Below are 20,415 nucleotides of genomic sequence, written 5' to 3'. Positions count from 1 at the left end.
TGGGTTTCCACAAATCTGTGTTTTGTTATTTGGAATTTTGTTACTAGTGAGATGGGACTTTGTATTTTTTAATTTATTATTTTTATGTAATTGATGTGTTGTCAAACGGTATTGTGCAGAATTTTCTTGTTCTTTAACATGTAATTTTTTTTTTCGTAGAATGGGGAGGCGGAATCTTTGCTTGTGGGGTCTATTGAAAGAATGATTAATAAAAGAAAGAACGTGTTGTTAATTAATTAATAATCATAATAGTAATAATAAAATTGGGAAAAAGAGAAAGAAATAAGATTTAAACAGTGTAATAAATAATAATAATAATAATAAAAATACTACTGGGTTATGTATAAGGGATCAACTAGTTCTTAAGTTTCGGAAGAGTCAAAGGTTCAGTCGGTATTAATTTTAATTTTCGAAATGTAGAATAAATGTTCTATTCGACATGAGTGACGTTTTGACCCCATAAGTAAGGTAGAAAAAAAAAAGGATAAAAATAGGGTTAAATAAACTAGATGAAGAAATGAAAGAAAAAGTGGGGCGTGAATGGAATTTAAATTCTGTGGCAAGCATGTTAGAATTTTGGAGTAGTTATTAATTTCATTATTCTCGAGAAGTGATTCGAATTTTATTTTTTTTTTATCGTGATGTCTATTGATTTCGAGTAGAATCAACATGGAGCAACTTTGAGTACTTCATGTGTGGAAATCCGATGTTTTCCGTGAAGCTATGTGTCTTCAAGGCAGGTTGCACTTACCGACTTTGGAAAAAAAAAGTTTTTTCTGACATAGCAGTAAACGGAATGTATTCTGTCCAGCGTGAGCGGATTTAGTTGTAATCAACTTCAGGGAGCAAATGAAATGCCCTCTGACATGGCGTAAGGGGCAGAGGGGGTGCAATGGCTGATGTGGCCATTATGTGACGAATCGCTCAAGAGAAGATGAATGAAATATGTATGCAAGTACTTAGGAAAATAGAAGGCTACCACCATAAGGAATGTTAAGAGGTTTTTTGTTTCCCACAAAATACTAGTAATAAGAGTAGGCTTATGATGAATAGGATAAGGCTTGGGATGGAAAATGTTTTTTGTGTGCTACCTATGGGAAGAAAAGCTGATCTGTAAAGCCAAGGACGATGATAGTCCGTTTTGAAGAGGCAGATGGACCTCGATTTTATTATTCGGTTGATTGCCGAGAATTTATCGATCACACGTAGTGTCGACGGGAGTAAAGGATGCTCCTGAAATTCTGATTTAAATTATGAAGAGACCATGGGGTCACAGGGAGTTGTTGACCTTCGAGGGCGCAAGGATTAGCGCCACATGGTATTATTTGTTGATATTATTTACTTAGTATATGTTATTAATTATTGAATAAAGGTATGACAGTTTTCTTTGCCAGTGGGGTGAGCATATATATCCCATTCTTAGTAAATGTGGGAAGTAGAAATTGTATGCCTTCGCCATACATTTTGATAAAAAGTGGGGGAAGGAATGTTACACAATGGATTGAGAGAGAGAGAGAGAGAGAGAGAGAGAGAGAGAGAGAGAGAGAGAGAGAGAGAGAGAGAGGTGAGTAAACGTGGAGTGTAGACACGTTTACCAGAACCGAGGGTCAGCTGACCAGATTACGTATGAGTGACGTGGTCAGGTTGGCTAGATCTGTGAGACTGGATTTGGGCTTTGAAGAAGACGGACGGCTTAATAGCTGTTCCCTCCCCTTCACTGGGAGTGGGGGATGCTGACGTGTTCAAAGCAAGCAAGATTTACTTCCATATTCTGTGTCGGCATCTGGGAGGTAAATAAAAAACTATAAAACCCATTCATCGTCTTGGAGTGATAAATCTTCGTCTAACAGGTACCAGTCTCCCGCTCAAGAGAAGATGAATTCCAGATGGATCACATCGACGACACATGAAATAAGGTATGTCGAAGAAAATGCATGTAACACACACACAAAAGCATATGAACAATTAGAGATGAACACACACACAACCGCATATGAAACGAGACGATCATACGCACACGGAATCTCCTTTCATTCTAATAATAATCATTCCATGACAACAAATACAATTATGGTCCTCCCCTTTTATGTTATACACCAAACGTCAATTTGGTGCCCCTCTATGATAACCTTAGTGATAACTTCAATGATACCCCTATATGTAACACTGCCCCAAAAGGGGAGCAAATCAAGAAAACGAGGGGGCATTCAGCCTAGACCTCCCCAAAACAAAAGGGGCAAAAGCTCCCAAGGACAATAAAGGGGACAATGCTCCCCAGGAGGCCGACTCCCCAAAAAGGGAGGCATTTCCTGGAAGAAGCATAGAGCAAGGAGAGTCGGTCCCAAAGGAATGCGGAAAGGGAAATGCCCCTCAAAATAGCAACCCTTCCACAAAGGAACAGCAAAAACAGTCCAACCTCACCAAAGATCCAACACCAACAAGAGGGTTGGCATGGGGGAAGACTGTAGAGAAGCAACTGTCCCCTCAAGAGTATAGAGACTTGTACTTGACCAAGTACAGACAATACATAGAGGGGGTAGAAATTAAACCAGTGCCAGGCGCTTGGGAGGCAATCGAAGACAGAGTCCTCTCCCTCATCATCTCGGATATGCCGGAAAACCACCTCCTAGGGATGAAAAAGGAAGACATGGCGGGGCTCCTACATAAGCTAAACATCCCGGTACTATACCTGTACCAGAGGAGCTACGCCATGTGGGACATCCTCCTACCTACCAAGGAAGATGCGGAGAGACTCTCCCTACAAGAAATTAAGCATGGGAGAATAAAACTAAAACCCGAATACCAGGGCAGGACAAGGACCCGGGTGCAGGTATTCAATGTAACTATGCAAATATCAGCAGAAATCCTGGTATCCTTCTTCACACAGTTCGGCGAGGTGGAAAAAATAACCCCAGTGCGGTCGAAAACCGGCATGCACTTGGGCAGCTACACAGTGGCCATGAGGCTAAAGAAAGAAGGCTTCCAGGCGATACCAGCACAGCTTACATTTAAGGAGGCAACTATGACGGTGGTGGTGGAGGGGCGTCGTCTGCACTGCTGGTTTTGTCAAAAGCAGGGTCACATGGCCAAGAGCTGCCCTCAAAGGTCAACTCCTACTCAAGCGACACTAAAGGCAGTCCCAACCTCTGAGACAGCACCAGTGTCCAAACAGGCTGTCACAACTCCTGCAATCGGAGCACCAACCCCAGCACCGAGGAAACCCAAAACCACGCAGGAGGCCAAGGGGGAGGAATGGAGCACGGTAATGAGGCGGAAACGGAAGCCCACAATCCCATCTGCCACCATCCCACCACCAATCCAACAACAGAGGCAGTAACAACAACAGCAGCCTCCACAACAGCCACGGCAGCAGACACAGCAGCAGCAGCCGAACTAGCCGTTGAACCAGCCGCAGCAACAACATCAGCTGCCGCGGTCAATTCCACAACCAATGCCACGAAAACAACAGCAACAACAAAAACACCAGCAGTCAAAGCAGCAGCAGCAATAGCCACAACAGGAGCAGCAGCAACAAAAACGGCTGCAGCAACCAGAACAGCAACAGCATCAACCAGAGAAACAGCAATTAGAGGAGCAGCAACAACCAATGGTCCCCACACCAATTGAGACGGGGACCAAGTGAAGAAAACACTGCTCCTCTGAGGATGAATCTGCTAGCGAGAGGGAGAGGAACTCAACCTCACCACTCCCCGGTTCATTCAAAAGAATAAAAAAGAAAAGCAAAAAAAGGAAAGGGGAAGAAAAGGCAGCCCCCACTCCCTGTGAGCATACACCACTTCTAACAACAACACAACCCACTTCCACCCCGAAACCACATACTGCACCAACACTAGACACCGCACCAACACCAGACACCGCACCAACACCAACACCAGACACCACACAGACACTCGTCCCCACACCAATGCAAATTGAGCCGCCATCCCAGAAAGAAAAGAATGAACTCGGGAGGGCGAGAGACTCTTCAGATTCTCCCACTTCCGGACTCACTCCAACAGGGACCCTCGCCCTCGAAACGAGGGAGGAACTTTGTTTTGTAGACCCCCTGTCTGTGGCAATGGACTTACCACACCGGCAGAAAAAAGATTTTAAACCTCTGCTGGACTGCCAACAGATAGGGGGAAAAGACGTTAATGTCCCCTCTAATTTCCTGGACGCCCCACGGCTAACAACTTTCGTCAGGCTTCCTGAGGCCTGCAAGACCAACGTGTGGACAATGCTGGAGGCCGCTGAAGGGGCTGGTCTGGGAATTGAACTGATTAGGAAAAATGACCCTTCCCTTGAGGAACTCACAAAACAATGCAAGGGAAGGATCCCAGTGTTGGTCCATCTGTCACTCTATAGGGCCCTTAAATTGACACCCTTTGGATGTCGGCGGCATTGTGAGAGAAGGTCAGGACATGAAAAACCTGACCACCTCGAGCATTGCACACAACGTCGGTGTCCTTTCCCCAGCTGACTTCGGAGCTGAGTGTAACACACCTTAAGGTAGATACCATGGCTTTCAATTTGGCTAGTCTGAATGCGAGGGTCTTGAGATCATCGGGCCGGGCGGCTCGCCTCTGGCACGACCTCTTGTCCCTGGGAGTGGATGTGACTGCGATTCAGGAGATGCATTTCGTTTCTTCTGCGGACTGTCAGGTGCTGGCCTGAGACTATGAGGTTTTCTCAGCATATGGCAGCCCGCGGGGGAAGGGAGTCTCCTTGCTAGTTAAACGTACCCTTTCCGCGACGGTCGACGTTGTCCATAGAGATGCAGAGGGCAGGCTGGTCGTGGCAGATGTTGCCATAAAAGATTCTGTGTTTCGGGTGATTGCGGTTCATGCGCCCAGCACCGCTCGTGAGAGGGTCTCATTCTTCAGTCAGCTTGACGCGTTTATACATTGTCAGAAGCGGGTAGTGCTAATGGGGGATTGGAATGCCATCTTAGACCCCGACATAGATAAGGTAGGAGGCGGAGCAAGAGGATCGGAGAGGTGCGAGTCTAGCCTGGCTGATCAGATGGCTAGATGCGGACTGATCGACAGGTTTTGGGTCGAGCATCCAGGGCGGGACATGTGGCCGTAGACCAATAGCGTTTCCTCCTATCCAAATACCTATTTGGACAGGATGTTAGTTAGGAGAGGCGAAGTAGACTTCCTATCCTGACCCACATTCACTTGGCTAGGCCAGATGGACCACAAATTAGCTATGGCCCGGCTGAAGCTAGGAAATAAGCCTAAGTTAGTGGGGTACTGGAAGTTAAACACCCCCCTTCTGGAGATACAAGACTTCCGAGATCAGTTAGGAGAATTGATTAAAAAGGCACTAGTGGGGGCGGTTACCGGGAGTAAGTGGTGGTTAGGTCTCAAAGCCAAGATCAGAAGCTTCTCTGTCAAGTATGCGCAGTGCCTTGCACTAGATAAGGCCAAGACAAAGAAGCAGCTAGAGCAGAAACTAGCCCGGGCTACGGGGGAGGGTGATAGGGTTAGTCAGGAACTAGCTAAGCAGGACCTTCTACGCAAGACTAGCGAGCGTTACGAAGGCCAAGTAGTTAGAGCTAGGCTTAGAAAGATAGGCAACGAAGCAGTCAATTCTTATGCAGACATGCGATGTGAGATTTCTAGGCGTGGCTCGGACAAATACATTGCGAAAGTCAGACATCCGGATGGACGCACCCTGGAATCAACTCGGGAGATCTGCGAGGGGTTTCGAGAACATTTCGAGGAGCGTTTTACGCAGCAGCTCGAACTTCCAGTCCTTGAGTTTAGCGACTATTTGGCCGACTCTCCCTGCCTCGAGGTTGCTAGAGCGGCTAGTTGCGAGGGCCGGGTGACAGAGCGGGAGGTCTTTACTGCGCTGAAGCAGGTCAGCTGTGACAGATCGCCAGGACTTGATGGTCTGCCATACGAACTGTACTTGAGGCTGTCGCCCATGTTTCTGCCTCTTCTAACGGATATGTTCAACCATTGGTTTGCTCAGGGATCCATCCCAGGGCAGGTAAGCAAGGGAGTGATCACATTGCTGAAGGAAGGTGACGGGCATGGAGGGGAAGAGTTAGACGACTACAGGCCCATAACTCTGCTAAACACAGAGTTAAAGATTTTGGCCAAGGCCTGTCGAATCGGCTGCAGGTTGTTATCGACAAGTTGGTTGAACCGGAACAGAACTACGCTGTGAAGAGGAGATTGATTCAGAACAACTTGCACCTGATCCGCACGATCCTAGAGGGAGGAATAGATGATGACACGGAAGCCGCGCTGATCAACTTAGATCAGTCCAAAGCTTTCGATAGGGTCGACCATCGTTTCCTGGCATCTGTCTTAGAGGCCGCCGGTTTTAAACTGGACTTTTGCAAGTGGATCTCCGTAATGTATCGACAGCCCATGGCTGTCATGCAAGCCAACGGAAACCGCTCAAAACCCTTTGTTATCTCTCGGTCGGTTCGTCAGGGTTGTCCGCTGTCGCCCCTGCTTTATGGCTTTGGAGCCTCTGCTCCGCAAGCTGAGACATGGGGAGGCAAATTCGGCCCTGTGCAGAATGGCTCTGCCTGCCGGCTCAGCTGCCAAGGTATCCGCATTCGCCGATGATATCACGGTCTTTGTGTCGGGCTTCAGAGACATTGAGGTCGTGTCGGAGGCACTCGCACAGTACGAAAGAATCACGGGGGCCAAGATAAACCGCAGCAAGTCGGTAGGACTGCGATTGGGCGCCTGGAGTGGGAACGCAAACCTCCCGGCGCCCTTCAGCTGGACAGATGGCCCGGTCCGGATCCTCGGCGTGTGGTTCGGACCGAGTCTCCAGCTTGACAAGAATTGGTTAGAGGTACGGTCACAGGTTGAGGCTGCAGTCAATTTGTGGCTTCCAAGGAAACTTTCCTTAAAGGGTAGAGCTGAGGCGTGCGCCACTTACGTCTTTCCTCTCATCCTTTACCGACTGGCCGTACTTCCCCTGCCTGCACAACACCTAAAAGCTCTTGTCGAACTCTTGTCCTTGCTCCTTTGGGACAGAGGAAGACACTGGGTGAGCAGACAGGTCTGTATTCAATGTCCGTGTGAGGAAGGCTTGAGAATGCCGGACTTGAAGTGTCATCGAGATGCTGAGAGGCTGGCCTTCCTGAGCCACTATATGCAAGATGACCAATCGTGGCACCCCGTGATTACTGCCGCCTTCCCCGACCTCGTTCTCGACCCTTCCATCGAGAGCTGTCACAGGCAGCGGGGAGAATCTGCCTACATGAAAGAGTGCCGAGCCGCGCTAAAATGATTACCAAGGTCCAGTGACCTTGTGACTGCTACCCGTAGGGAACTCCACAGGGATCTAGTGAAGGGGACCGCCGACGACCCGCTATGCACGCGTTTCGGTTGGCAGCAGAGTGAGATCCGCTCCGTGTGGAGCTGGGCGCCAGGTTCGAGTCATCTGAACAATTCGGAGTTCTCTCTGACCTGGCGATTGGCCCGAAATGCACTTCCATTCAACAACATACAATGCAGTTCCGGGTTTTTGGAGTCGCCCGATTGTCCCCGTTGTGGAACAACGGCCATAGAAACTACTGATCACGCTTTCTTCGATTGGCGCGAACTCCGCCAGTGCTGGTTGTATGTCAGCAAAGTGACGGCTCACATCGATCCTGAGCATTCTCGCCCAATTACTGTATCCAATGTTGTGGACAACGTGATGCCGCCGTGGGATCGGGAAAGACGAATTGTCTATGTTACGATCCTGGCCGTGGCGAGAATGGTGATTTTGACGTCGCATCTGCAAGGTTGCCGGGAGGTGTTGTCTTTTTCAGATCAAGATCTGATCGCTTTCTTTAAACACCAACTACGGGTGAAGATCAGATGTGATAGAAGAAGGCTGCATCGTGCGGCATTTCACAGAAGATGGATACATGTGGCAAGTCTGTGTGTACAAAGAGGAGCCAAATTTGAATACGTGTTCCCCGCCTAGGTGTGGAACGCGCAGTTCTGTAAAGTAAAATTAAACAAGTAGCCTCTCAGCTAGCTGAGTGTGTGTTCTATCCCTCCCCGATTAGGAAGCCTCCAAGATCCCCATCCCTCTTACCTGCAATTTTTGTTTTAACCCCTTTCTCTAAATCTTACCCATCTTGGAGAAAAAGAAATACAAACTAACCCCCATCCCTTACCCACAAAATATTCTTTTCTCCATTCACCCCCATCTAGAGGGCATCCCCACCTAGAGACTGACCCGCAGAAGCGAGGTTCCTTTTACAAACCTAGTGGAACGGACAGTCTATCAACTAGACGGGGTTGGGAGGGTCCTACTAATCACCTTTTGTTTTTTCTTCCCCCGCCCTCGACACAAATGAATTATTGTACCATTTTATTGTTATTTTTTTTTGTTTTTACACGTCAATAAAAAATGTTTTAAAAACTGGGAGTTAAGTAGGACGTCCCCCAATATGAAAGGGTGAATGCGGTATTATGGTGAAAGAAGATACTAGCTGGGAGAAACTTTTGAGTTTGTTTAGTTCTGGAGTGAAAGGATGACCAACGACCCCCACAATCCCCCCTTTTGAGTTGGCCATGTGCCTAAGTTTTTTGTTCATCGTTGATTTTGACTGTATTTTTAACATGAATAAAAGATTTAATATCTCAAAGTGTAGTATCTGTTCTTCAGATGCTGCACTTCAGTTTCTTGTTCTCTGTCAGTGTAGGAGAAATCCTTCACGAGTGAGACAATTTTTATTTTTTTCCCTTTTCTCCACGTTAAAAAACGACCCTGGTGTCTAACTCTGTCCCGTGGGGAGGGATTGTAAATAGGAACAGTTGAATATAAGCTATCTTTTACAGATTATTCGCTTACAAAATATACGCCTGGAAAAAAAAATTGATCTACAAACTAATCGTATACAAAACAGCTACAGCCTCGGTATAAAATAAAAAAAAGATGCTGAAAAAAAAAACAACAAAAAAACAACAATCAATCAATCGTTCCATGTACCTTTTGTTAACGAGGAACATTTCCCCTGTACACCGTCTTCCCGCTCACCTTTTTTCCATTCGCGCTCTCTTTTGTTCATTGTTTTGTTTTTTTTATTTATTTATTTTCAACGATTTTTTTTCTGTCTCATTCTCAACCGTTTTGAAAATATTTTTCAAACTCAAAAAATTTTTCGTGAAATCCTAGAAAACCGGTAAGAATTCTTTCTGAAGAGAAACATCTTTCCCTTCAAAAATTGTTCATGATTTTTCATCTTTTAATTAACATTCTCGTTAATTAAGCATCTACTCTTTTGAATATTTTCAAGGATCAAAAATTTTAAAAAATTTTCTTAAAAAAATCGACATTTTATTTTAACTTAAAGAAAATTCTGTTATTTCTTTATCTATAAAAATGTTAAAATGTTTCAATCAAAAATTGTATTTGTTTCTTTTATTTAAGAAAAATAACTTTTTACTGAATTTTTTTTTTATTGAACATTTGGGTACTCATGCACTTATTGATCCATGCTGAAATAATAATGTTATTATTTAAAAAGCCATTCTTAACATGGGGAGGGTGTTTTGTACCTATTCTGTACTTACAATTGAATATAAAAAACATATCATAAAACTTTAATTAAACTTGGAAATACGATTTAAAAACTAGCGCGGATCAGTAAGTGCATTATTGCATTAGCACCAACATTTGTTTTGTCGAAAATCCGATTTTAAAATTAAATTGTTATTTCGTTGATAAAAAAAAAAAATTCTAAAGAATCGAAACAAATTATTTTTGTGTTTTGTGTACAAATTGATCGAAAACGAAACTCAATTTTTGGACCCTTTTTTTTAACTTTTTATTGGCGGGATTTTCGTCTTTTCTGTTGTTTGCTCAGTTATACAAAAGCGGCGCGATCGAGAAAAAAATGTTTTTCTTAAAAACGAAAAAACAAAACCGTAATACTTGACTTAAAAAAAAAAAAAATAATAATAAAACAAAATCAATTTAAATTTCGAAGCAGAAAGTAATTTAGAATTGATATTTTAAAAACTTCCAAATCACTTTCGAATGTCATAAGCTAACCCATTATGTGGTTTGTATTACTGTACACACAGATTCGAAAAAGTTGTCAAAAAGCAAATATATAACAAATAAATATTATCAAAGGCAAGATAAGTTACTTTTCTACCAACTGGATATGTTTTTAGTGTTTTTATTCAATGTAACATCTTTATTCAGCTCGAAAAGCATACAGTGTTTACCGATGTATGTATTGGAAAATTCAAAATGGCGCCCGAGTCTCTCTTTAACACGGTAAGTTCAGGAAAAGATGTTATAAATAATAAACTAGACAAAATACTGTTAGAAATTCGCTTAATATATATTATCGTGACATAAGTTGACATATATTCGGTGTTTTTTAAATAGTATTTTGTCTAGTTTATTATTTATAACACCTTTTCCCAAACTTACCATGTTAAAGAGAGTGTCGGGCGTCATTTTGAATTTTTCAATACATCATCGGTAAACACTGCATGTTTTTCGAGCTGAATAAACATGTTACATTGAATAAAAACACAAAAAATGTATCCAGTTTGGTAGAAAAGTAACTTATCTTGCCTTTGATAATATGTATTTGTTATATATTTGTTGTTTTGACAACTTTTTCGAATCTATGTGTACAGTAATACAAACCCAACCAATTCTATATGTTATCACGGGTGTCGCGCGTTGACCATGTGCGTGCGCTAGCGCGTACAAAATGGCCACCCGTGATAACATAGAATTACATGGTTTAATGTTTGGAAAACTACTTGTTTTTCGTCTAATTTTAATTTTTCGCCAGTACTACACTGTGATAAGGCAGTTTGGTACGCGAGTGCACATTTAACAGCCTTCGTTTATGCTCGCGCGTAACGTAAACGAAGGCTAGGCTGTTAAATGGAAAATAGTCCCAGAGTTCAGGGGTTAATACCATCACGCTTGCTTGCGCGTACAAAAATGGCCAGCCGTGATAATATAGAATTATATGGCTTCATTGGAAAACTACTTGTTTTCTAGGTACATCCACGGCGATGTTTAAAACGTCAATAGTACACATTTTAATAATGACGTCATCATTTCGTGTGTTGGTGTTAATTTCTATGAATAAGCGTTCGCGTTATAATTATTAATGGAGTTACATTTTTTTTGTTTTTTGCTATGGATAAAAAATAATATAAAACTTACCTTTTGTGAAACAAATACATTTTTATTAACGAACTACACAGACTAGAGTTAATAAAATAAAATTAATTTTAACGTATTCTGTTGACACATGTATTTAAAAATAATGTTCTTTACAAGCCTCCGTACATTTTTGAAAAAAAAAAGCGCCAAACATAAGAACCACCCTCTATCAATTTAAATAATAAAATCAAAACGAATTTTTTTAAGGTTGATTTTGGATTTACAATTTTATTATCTCAATAGTCTTATATGCTTTTATATGAATATATTTTTTATTATTGGAAACCTGTTATTAAAAAAATCCATTTGAATTTTATTGTAAGAAATTTCTTCCCTACACACCCAATTTCCTACCTGTAGATAGCAAATAAAACTCCACAAACAAAAGCCATACTTTTAAAACTCAAATTTTATTCAAGATGTATCTTTGGTTCACGGTAAGTCCCTTGCAAAAACAGTGGCTGAATTTGCTATCCATACGTGATGGAGCCTTTAGTTATGATTCTTCTGTGGGAATGTAAGTTCAGGTTTCCTTTTAGAAGGATCCATGTTGTATATGGTGAACACGGTGTGAATGTTGTCGCCCAATATGGCATATTTTAGGACCTCTTGGTCTCTGGAAGAAATAGGAATAATTTTCCATAATCTAATATATCAAGCCGAACTCTGTAGAATATCCTCATTGGGTAAAATAGGTGCAGCAATTATGTTGTCTCTGTATTTAGAGAAATGTCCTTCGTCCACCCACTGCATGGGGTCCAATGAAGGTAAAATCCTGGCACTCTATAACGGAGCACCGCTGTGTGAGTCCTTTACTGTTCCGTGTTCATTTGTCAAACTGAAAAATAACGCACATGTAATACAAAATTGGTGCATTCAAATTGAACCAATCAAAGACCGTCTAGCAAATCATATTAGGCGGGTAAACAAAATGGCATTGGTTATGAAATTTCTCACACACTGCTGAGGAAAAAGTAATGGATAATCATTACTTTTTTCCTCAATACAAGTTAATTAATAAAACGGTTGGATAAACAACGAATAACAAGTTAATCCCATAAACATAATAAGTGTTTTTTTTTTTTATTCAGTTAAATTTATTAACCTAATATGATTATTTTTGAAAATTCAAATTGAGATTCAAAATTAATTTTAATTCAGTTAACTTCTTCATATTACACTGCCAAGGAGGAGAGGAAAAAGTAATGGATAATCATTACTTTTTCACAATACAAGTTAATTACAACTTTAATTTAATACTTTTTTTTAATATTAATATGTGTGTGGCATTGTCTGTTGTCAACCTTCCGTATAAACTTCAACTTTTCATGCATCCAGACATTAGCTAATTTCCACTATATGGACCGACCTGAGGAGCCTCATCCTTACAATTAGAACAAAACCACTCCCCTAAGTTGATCTTGATGATCAACTCCTACACAGCTAAAATGGTACCAGCTGTCACAAGAATCGCAGCACATCATTGGCAATGTTCCATCATTCAGAACAGAACAGGTTGGACAGAAAAAGGGACCTCCTTCTTCTATAAACTCAGTTGATGCAATATCATCATTACCCTTAATTTCCAAGGGCACAAGATTTTTTAAGGAATGGACCTGTTAGCACCCATCCTTAAAAACAACCGCGGAACGAATATTATAGTCGCTTCCAGTAATTAATTAGATTATTTTACCATGATTCCAAAATTGTCTGGTTTTGTTGGGAGTCTTAATAAGTACTATCTCTCCAACAGATAACTTGGGGGCACAATTGCTCCCGATTTTCGTATCAACTTCTCTTAATGACAAGAGGTAATCATTATGCCAGATACGATTGAATTTTTCAACAAATTTATTCCTCATTTCGAGGGAATGTAATAAGGCAGTCCTATTTGGGGGGGGGGGGGTCAGGACATAATTCAGCATCATAATTATTAATAAGCAAACAAGGTTGATATCCTGTTTGAAGAAAATGATTCAGAGTTAAAATACTAAAGTCTTTGTCGGCAGAAACAATATAAGTGAGGGGTCTGTCATTTATTGCCTTTTGCACATCAGAAATTCAAAATAATCCAATTTTCTTTTGCCCAACAGTTTCCTCAAACATTGTTTGACAGTTTTAATAAGTCTCTCCCAGGCTCCCCCCTGCCAGGCAGAGTAAAGGGGAATTGTTCGATGGACAGTGTGTGTGGATTTTAATTGTTCCTTCAACTCGTCCGATTCGAGTACGTTTGAAGCAATATTCTGGATGCAACAAAAGATTTTGCGTTATCGGAATATACATGCGTAGTGATACCAAATAAGTTGGTAAACCTTACAAAGGTCGGCATAAATGAGCGGGTGCTCATATCCGGCAATAATTCTAAGTAAATTGCACACAAACTCATGCATATGAAGAGTAATATGTACATTTTAACTTCTACCCCTCCAACTTTAATAGAAAATTGACTGGTGAAATCCACACCGATTTGTTTGAATGGGCGAACAAAGTTCACCCTATGAGCAGGTAATATCGACCCTGCAGGTGTCTTACAAGGCAAAGCATTTATTATTTTACATATGGTACAAGTACGCACAAAGGTTTTTACGGCTTGTCTCCCCTTAGAGATCCAAACTCCAGAGAGCCTTAACTTACTGAGGGTTGAATTAAACCCCATGTGGCAACAGTTAAGATGAGCTTCCTTAATTGCCAGTTTTGATAAATAATGATATTTTCCCAACAAAAGAGGAAACTTGACCTCAAAGGGCAGAATATCAGAATTCTGTATCCTACCTCTGGTTCTAATTACCCAAGGAATAACCCTAAGGCAGTAATCCTAGGGGGAGGCACTTTCCCGGATGGTTTTTTCCAGAAGGAAAGCCTCTATTTGCATATTAGCAAATAGCAATAATTTGGCTCTATTAAAATTGTCAGCACTACAGTGACACAACAAATCATAAAATTTCAACACTTTTTCCAAGACGCTGATTGCCTTAGATAAGCTGCAATACCTTGTAATATTCAACGAGAAGGTATTTTCAGAAGGACGTGTCTCCTGAGAGTACAAACATGATACAATTTTTTTATTAGTTTCGTTTAGACAAGGTAAGGGTGAGATTGGCCAATCGATGCCATCTCTATTTAGTTATTACGGGCCATACATCCAGAAATTTAATAACTGGGAAAATTTAGAAGTATTGATGCCTCTAGTTAGAAGATCTGCCGGATTTTCCGCCGAAGAAACATATTTTAATTTTGGTAGAACACCAAATTTAATATTAATATCTTCTGAAAATTTTTTGATCTCTGCGATCCTGTTTTCAATGAATATATTTTTCTCGGATCCTTTACTGTTGAGGATCCACGAGAGGGCAACTTGGGAATCAGACCTCAGGAAAAGATTATGAATATTAAGGGGCCCCAGAGCACCCAAACTTGAGGGGCTACCTTAAGAGCCAAATACATGGCCAATAGTTCCAATGTGAGAAGTGATTTCCCCTTAATTGGGGCCACTCTGGCCTTTGCGAACAATAGAGAACAATCCGCTCTCTGTTTCACATACAGGGTGAATCCGTACGCGTTTTTCGACACGTCACGGAAACAGATAAATTCAACAAACTGATTTTCTGACAATACACGCCTGGGAAATTCAAACTCCCCCCAAGTTGTTTAAGTCCTTGGCATGGGTTTGCCACAGCTTAATGAGTTCTTCGGATATCCGCTTATCCCACGATAACTTGCTTTTCCAGATCGAACTGACAATGATCTTCCCCTGTATCGTGACGGGGAGTAGCATAAATAAAGGGTCATACACTCTTGATATTTGCGAAAGAATCCCCCGTTTGGTATTAACCTATGTTAAGTGGGAGAAAGTTTGAACGTGTCCTGAACATGATCATATAAGTAACCCAATACCTTCTCAAAGGCTGGAAAGGGAAAAGAAATAGTTTCATCCTCCAACAATTTTTCTTGTATCTACGAACAGTTGGAATTGCAGGATCGTAAATCGAAGCCTGCCTCTGACAGTCTGCTACGAACATTATTATAAATAGCAAGTAGGGACTCTCCATCACAACTGGTGGTGACAAGATTATCCACATAAAAATTGTTGGAAATAGCAGGCGATGCTGCATCCTTTGCATATTTTTTCGCATGGAATTTCAAAATGAAGTTCAGAATGAAGGAGCTAGCGTTGAACCTAAATATAATTGTTTTGTACCTATAAGTACATAATTTGTCACCTTTTTTAAGAAAAAAAACAAAATCTGTTTTTATTCTCTTCTGACTTAAGGTGAATTTGTAAAAAGGTCTTTCTTATATTACCAAGAAGGACATATTTATTTTTCCTGAATCCCAGCAATAAATCCAATAAATTAGCAGATAAGTTCACGCCCATGTAGGCAGCGTCATTAATTGACATCCCCTCTCAACGTTTTAGGGAGAAGTTGAATACGGGACATATTTTTGTCGTCACTCCAGTTCTCTCCTTAATAACGGGTCTATGTGGAACCCAAATATAATCTTCATACTTTCAAGGTGGGACGAAAAACTGCTCCACTATTCCACATTCCTCATAATCCTCAAACACTTGGAGGTACTCATTATACATTCCCTTCCTTTCTAAGGACTCTGCCACTTTGTCCATTACCTTTAAGAAAGTCACAAAGTTACTGTTTACCAGTGAGATCCTGTCATGATACTACGGTAAGTCTACGTGATATTCCCCCCCTCCCATACAATAGAGTTTTTGAACTCTTCTATTTTTTCCTTGTCCACAGCCGACAACTTAGCATCTTCTTCAATACCTAATGAATCGAGACTGAGCAGAGTCTCAACCCCACGCTCAACCGCAAGCTCGAAAAAGAAAGGCTTCAAACCGTCCTCATAAGAGAGTGTCAGATTTAGCACCGAATCAATCAAATAACTGTTGGATTGAGGAAGTGATTTCACTATATAATTAAAGGTAGGCGATTCTACCTCATTCAAATCTTTTTTTAAAAAATGACGGCTCTCGCCAAACGGAATTATGAATTTTCCATGTCACCATGCATTTCCATTAAAACACTCCACTAGCTCGAGATCATTTAACTTGCTCAGAAGGTCCAATCCAATAATCCCCATAAGGTGGGTTCCATTCAAATTCTTATATCTGGGATATAGCCGGAAACCTTCCTGAGATAAGTTATCGACAACTTTATCGAAGTTATCCACTTCGAATTTTAAATTTAATTTTTGCGAGAATAAAGCCGCAAATTTAAAGGGATTTTGATTCCTTAATTTGATCGATATGTAGCACTCCTTCAATCCTAAGGAGTCACTCCCGATAAGCGTGTTCATCCCCATATTAACCTTCTTATGGTTTATGGGTTTTCCAGAACACAGCTTAACTGAGAATTTCCTGGGCGAAAAACGGATGTTGTGACCCAGTACCTATTAAACAGAAGAAATATACTGGTCGTCCGTGTGTCTTCATAGATATTCTGATGACGGGAAAAATACTACGTGATACAGAATATATTGTTTGGCCCACAAAGGATTTTTTTCCTTTGGAACACATGACGGTAAAATGAGTTCTCAACCCAAATATCGTACACGGGTAAGGAAAACCCTTACTACCACAACAAAATGCCTCTGCGTGCTCACCCAAACACCGAATACATAAATTTAATTGTTTAGCCCTTCAACACTTTGCTTCGAAGGTGTGAAACTTACTACAGTTCTTGATTGAATGATCTGTAGCTTGGCACAGTTTACAAGATAAAGTGCTCCCACCCCTTCTCTTGGGGAAGAAGACGCCATCTTGGCTTTCATCTTGGGTGAAGAAGGCGCCATTTTTGGCGCGCAAATTTCCCCCCGAACATCGAGCGGGGCGGATAATAGGTATTCCATTACTTCAAATACATGCGACATAACATTATACAGTGAAGGGTATCTTTCCCCACTTCTATTCATCACCTCTCTTCTAATGGCATTAGGACACTTAGCAAATATTATGTGAGCTATCACTGCCCCTGAGGCACTACTCTCAGTAAAAAAAATCAGTTCCATAGGACTTGCTGAGCTCAGTCAAATTTCTCTTAACTTTTTCGAGAAATGACTTCAAAATTTTAAAATCCGTTATAACAGACGGAGCAAGAATAATTTCCTCAAATATCTGATTTTTAATCAAATCAGGATTCAAATATTTTTCCCTTAACAATTTTAGGGCTATATCATAATTATCTGCAGTTATATCTAGACTGGAGATTACGTCAAACGCATCACCCTCTAGTTTTGATTTCAACACCAATAATTTGTCCGCTTTTTTTAAACTTTCCGTGCAATATTCGAATTTGTTCTGAACGAAAATTTATCATCTGTGAACATGCCGACAAATTTTGCACAATCCAATTCCATTTTGATCGGCATAGCCCTCAAAGCATGCATAACTTGAGGCATATTTAATTTCAATTTTAAAGAAAGCAATTTTTCTTATGTTTCTGAAGAAAATCTCACTGAAACCTCGCAAAGCTGCTGTTTCTCTTCTTCGGGTTTTGAGAAGAATTTGGTCGATTAATACATCGAGGTCACTTAACCATCCTCTAATTACCACTTCTCAGGATTTGAAAAAGTCTGGAGAAGGGTCATTACTTACCAACCACATTATTAATGCGAAATCTTTTAGCATCACATTTTGACATTAGCTCCTTTTAGGCCATCTTTTATACCTCAAGCAAATTAATAAAATAACAGATGTGATTATCTGCAGAATTAATGCGGCGAAGTGCCAATATTATTCCGAACGGAATTATGTATAAAATGGGGGGGGGATAATGCCCTTTACTCCCGTTAAATTTATTATCAAAATAACAGATATTGTTGTTTGCAAAGCCACTGACGAGATCGCCAATATTCCAAACGGAATTATTTAATCATAAATAACATGCTGACGAACATGGCCGCCAGTGATTAAGGAGCCCACTTTAGGCTAAGCTCTACAAATAGTCAGGTTAGATAATTATAACCAAATTCGAAACACAGAAGAACCAGAAATTATAGCTCAATAGAGCACCTACTATGAAAATAATGATAAAGTAGAGAACGACCAGCAATATTTTTTTTTTTTTTTTATTTCTGAGAAATAAGTTGTAAGGAAGAGAAGAGAACTTGTTTACATGTTGTAGTGAAAGTTAAAAAATATGCACCAAAAGCAAAACTGTGTTTTGAATTGTATTCTTCAAAATATAAATTCTTGTTAATCGAATAACCAGACACAAACAACACCAATTAAGTCTTCCAACCCAATGCCGCTTCTTTTTGTCACACTTTCTCCTTTGTTGTAAATGCCCATTTGCATAATCATGCACCTTTGACTAGTTTGCCTTTGCATTCATGCTCTCCCTCTCTTTCCCTGTCTTGCAACAAGTACGCATCAATCGCTGCTGTTTATAGTACGGCCTTTCTGCGTCACGACGTCACATCTGTACTCATAGTAAACAGTTATGGCTGGACTATTACCTTAAGTGAATTGCAGGAATAGTCAAAAAGCAATTAGAATTCTGCATAAGCATGCATTGGTGATGTATACATACATAAAAGAGAGTGACAGCCGTGGTGTTGATGTGTATGACATTAATGGTAAATCAATGTATGTGTTTATTTTGTGTAGGCTGTGTGATGTTCAAACTATCAGCAACACTAATATCAATTAGAGGTTGTATGTTTTTTTGTTTTTTTTTTGCTGGAGATAGGAATCCTACGAAATACTAGATTTTTTTCCTGATATTTCAGGCATTCCAGCCGAGAGATCTTTTTATAATTCTAACTGTCCCTTTAAGTGCAGTTATTTGTATCGCTTTGCCACTTCAGATATTTTTAAAATTCTTTTTCATGAGTTGAGTTGCTCCTATGAATAATTACTGGAATGATGGAGATCTTCCTTAAATTCCACTTTGTTTTCTTGTACATAATATGTTGGTATCTTATCTGCCTCCTTTCAGCTTTCTAAGCCAGCATCATTAGGGACACTTTCTCTTTTATTTTCATTTTACTTTAGTAAGTTTACAGAAATCACTTTTCTGGGGCTAACATAGATATGTGGGATATATAGATATTTGAGTATTCACGCAACATTTTCCTCAGCCTCTCAAACGGTGACTTAGGTAAAGCAGTAAAGAACATGAATTTTTCCTCTTTATAATTATGTTATAGTTTATCTTTGTTTTGGTCTCATTGGATTTCAGCACAAGAATTCATCTGGTAACCAGCTGTGTTGTTACTTGAGGAAGCATCATTTCTAATGGAAAGTGCATCATTCCTTGTATAGCAGTGGTGATATGATTTGGGCTGCACAAATAAATATATTATTTTGAATATTTGGTCAGGATTTACATATCTTCATGTCAAGTGTTTTGACAAATCTTTGTGCACAGAGACCAAAGACAAAAGAATGATTTTTAGTAGGTAATTCTAACCTTTTTTTTATTTTTTACTTCAGTTGAAGCTCTCAAAAATCATTGAACCACTTGCGGCTAACATTATATAAAATCATATAAAAACATTATATAACATTATATAAAATATCAGGTTGACAAGAAAGTTCTTGCAGTTTTTAACTTTTAAAGTTGGATAGACATATCTCGGCTCAAACAAAAATTGATTGAAATAAGCACCATCAGAATCAACACACTTTTGCCAATGCAAAACAAGTGTATTTATGCCAGTAATGCAAAAATCTTGTATTCTGGTGGCGATGAAGTCGCTGAAGGCGTTTTTGATATCACTTAGGTTTTTGAAGCATTTCTCATGTAGAAAGTTGTCGAGATGCCTGAAAAAGTAGTAGTTGGTAGGTGCGAGGGCTAGAGAGTATGGTGGATAAGACAGTTCTGTAGCCCAATTCAACTTCTACAGGGTCGGTTCAGCAATGTGCAGTCTTGCATTGTTGTGGAGGAGAATTGGGCCTTTTCTGTTGACTAATGCTGGATATTGTTGTCGAAGTTTCTGATGCATTTCATCCATTTGTTGACAGTACTTTTCTGCCGTAATGGTTTTGCCTGTATTCAAAAATCTTTGATGGATGAGACCGGTCACAGACCACCAAACAGTCAGTATAACCTTTTTGTACAACTCTGGCTTCGGGAAGTGCCATGGAGCTTTGTTGGCATCGTACCACTGAGCTGAGCGTTGTCAGTTGTCATAAAGAACTGACTTTTCATTACACGTTGTCATTCAATTCGTAATGCACCCATTTGTCAAGTATTTTTCTTTCCAATCTCTTTCGAA

The 20,415-nt window shown here is 40.5% G+C and overlaps 1 protein-coding gene across 2 annotated transcripts in view; it reads left to right on the top strand.

Moving 5' to 3' along the window:
- The first annotated feature begins 8,977 nt into the window (after window positions 1-8,977).
- The window catches only part of LOC145242445 (uncharacterized), a 37,136-nt gene continuing 25,698 nt past the window's right edge, over window positions 8,978-20,415 (top strand). The window contains exons 1-2 of one of the 2 annotated variants that reach the window (XM_080105500.1): window positions 8,978-9,157; window positions 15,933-16,117. The gene's annotated coding sequence lies outside the window, so the exon portion shown is untranslated. The remainder of the gene's footprint in view (window positions 9,158-15,932; window positions 16,118-20,415) is intronic. The other variant, XM_080105499.1, reaches the window with a different exon arrangement.

This window comes from Euprymna scolopes, chromosome 21 (assembly GCF_053919585.1).
Source record: "Euprymna scolopes isolate OS-2025 chromosome 21, ASM5391958v1, whole genome shotgun sequence".
Lineage (NCBI taxonomy): Eukaryota > Metazoa > Mollusca > Cephalopoda > Sepiida > Sepiolidae > Euprymna > Euprymna scolopes.
Note: the sequence above shows the minus strand (reverse complement) of the source record. Positions and strands in the feature narration are given on the sequence as shown.